The following is a 2,627-nucleotide window of genomic DNA, read 5'->3' as shown; positions in this document are numbered from 1 at the left end:
GGAGCTTAAGAATCCACCTGCAATGCAGGAGACCTGGGTTGGATCCCTGGGTTGAGAAGATCCCCTGGAGAAGGGAAAGGCTACCCACTCCAGTATTCTGGTCTGGAGAATTCCATGGACTGTATAGTCCATGGGGTCGCAAAGAGTCAGACATGATTGAGCAACTTTTACTTTCATGTGGAGCTTATTGAAGCTTCATTTCCAGCTGTCAGTCCAAGATTTGTGATCATGGTGTTGAATTCCACCCAGAACGTGCACTTTTACTCAAATCCAGATATTTCTGATGCAGGTGGTCCACGGACCACAGTTTAAGAAACACTGTTCTGATAGAAATTTGAAGGATCCAGTATAAAAGAGACATATACATATGAATCTGGCATTTCTGTACTTCAGTATTAATTTATGTTCTTAAACCTAACCCAATAAGAAAGTCTCACCCCTTTCTTAATTGAACTTTCAGTTGAAATAGATACCACTCATTGCCTGGTTGTTGACCCAAATTGTTTTTTCAGATGAATTATTGAGAAAAATATAATCTGATAAGTCTCATTCCAGTTTAGAATTTGGTCATATAAAAGTTGGAGACTGGGTGGAAAGAATCTCTGGCTTTGCTTGTTTAAAACAGAACAGTTCTGGCTGTGGGTTGAACAGAAGCTGTAAGTAGAATACAACAGTTAGCCCAACTACAGCAATCACCTTTTGCCTACACTTTCCCTGTGTTGGCCATGCCCTGGTTGGTGATGTAAGAAAAATATTAGTTTGTTCAAAATATAAGTCAGATACCAGCTTGAGGTTCAGAAAGTCCAAGTTTTCATTTATCTTTTCTCATTCTTCATAATCCTGAATAATGAAGGTGCTTCATTCCCTGTCATCTGCTTTGGATAATGATTAAATAAATGATTCAGTATAGCTAATCATTTCATTCTATTCTCCTAAATATCTCCAGGAACAGATCAATCCTAGGTGCCCTGTCTGTCCTAAAGAGAAGGTGAAATAGACTCCACTAGCTCCTGTTACTGCTGCTGCTGCTGCTAAGTCGCTTCAGTCGTGTCCGACTCTTAGCGACCCCATAGACGGCAGCCCACCAGGCTCCTCTGACCGTGGATTTTCCAGGCAAGAGTACTGGAGTGTGGTGCCATTGCCTTCTCCGCCACTAGCTCCTAGGGGAGCTAAAAGAATATGTTGCCTGGCAGCTGTTTGCCTGAGGCCTAAAGGTGGGGATCTAGTTTTAGAAAAAATGTGACTTCTGAGAGGAGGGGTGAGTAGTAATTGAATATAAATGTTGGGGAATGGGCACTGAACTCAGGATTTCTCTTCCTTCAGAGTAAAGAGAATTGGGGGCAGTAAGTGAGGCAAGGGCTGGTCTATACTGTATACCACGGCTGTGCTTTGCCGTGACAAGCAAAATTTCCAGTGCAGTGTAAAGGAAGTCTAAACCAACGTGCTTCTCCCAGGCAGCACAGTAGTACATTCCAGAATCACTTTCTTGCAGGTTTAAGATTGCAAAAGTATAGCTCTTCTCTTTATAAACTTTGTACTTCCCTTCACTGACTCCTGATTCCAACACAACCTTTGAGTAGGAGATGTCGTAGTAAAGAAGGCGTCGGGGAGCTGTGCCCTCCTGGTACTTGTACCAGTGGATATATTTGAGGGTTTGGGTAATAAGATCACAAATGATTTCAACAGACGACCCAGACCCAGTTGCCTTAGTGATAGACATCTTCTCCCCTTCTGTGTTGGAAGACACCTGCATGACTGAAATTGGAAAAGCAACAAAAAACAATGAGGAAGAGGAAAGATCATTTCTTAGTATGACCACCCCGCCCCGCAACACACATACACCATTGCCACAAAACACAGAACAATCCCCCCAGCATCCAGGCAACACACTTACCAGGAGCCAGGAAAACCAGAAGCAGCGCTGGGACCCGCATCATGCCTGGGACAGTGAGCCAGACTAGATTCCCAGTATAAGTGACAGGCAGGTCAGTCAGCGAATATCTCTCTTAAAGACCACCAGGCCGAGCCCAGAGTGGGTGGGGGCTGGTTGAGACCTGGGGAGGAGCCCCACCTCTCTGTACCAACGCCTTTCTGGAGGGCCCCCCTGTGGCAAGCTGAGAGCAGCCGCCTCCCCCACAGGAGAAGAGAAGCCTGAGCACTGAGAGCTCAGAACTGCAAGCAGAGGGATCAGATGGAGGGGCAGGCAGAGAAATGTGGACAAGCTTGCCTGTGGCCTAGTGGAGTGAGCAGAGCTGAGCTGGGCTAAGTTCCCATCAGTTCAGTGTTTCAGTGTTAGTATTGATGCCATGGTCTTGTCCGGTGATTAAACGAATTTATATTCTTTCCCTGAACTATCATTCTTTTTACACCTGTAAGCAAACTCTGAGGCAACAACTCGCAAACCTAATAAGAATTGAATCTGCCTTATTATAAAAATTAAGATCAGTTATGTTGGTCTACATTTGACTCTCCTTAAAAGTAAATATATGGGTGTTTGTGTGCATGTCTTATAAATCAATTTGATGGAGGATTTATATTCATTCTCAAGTAAAAGGCTGCCTTATATTGAGTTTCCAGATTTCATTTTAAAAAAAGGAGGTTTGCAGTATTTTGAACAAACTGAAACT

The 2,627-nt window shown here is 43.9% G+C and overlaps 1 pseudogene across 1 annotated transcript in view; it reads right to left on the bottom strand.

Moving 5' to 3' along the window:
• Positions 1-2,006, bottom strand: part of LOC104980432 — a 25,890-nt pseudogene extending 23,884 nt beyond the window's left edge. The window contains exons 1-3 of the transcript XR_824258.1: positions 1,895-2,006; positions 1,442-1,755; positions 629-632 (exon numbers count right to left, since the gene is read on the bottom strand). The product of XR_824258.1 is annotated as a T-cell receptor gamma chain C region C10.5-like (transcript). The remainder of the gene's footprint in view (positions 1-628; positions 633-1,441; positions 1,756-1,894) is intronic.
• Between the last annotated feature and the right edge of the window lie 621 nt (positions 2,007-2,627).

The sequence above is a fragment of the Bison bison genome, unplaced genomic scaffold (assembly GCF_000754665.1).
Source record: "Bison bison bison isolate TAMUID 2011002044 unplaced genomic scaffold, Bison_UMD1.0 scf7180017864499, whole genome shotgun sequence".
NCBI lineage: Eukaryota > Metazoa > Chordata > Mammalia > Artiodactyla > Bovidae > Bison > Bison bison.
This window is presented reverse-complemented; position numbering and strand designations above follow the sequence as displayed.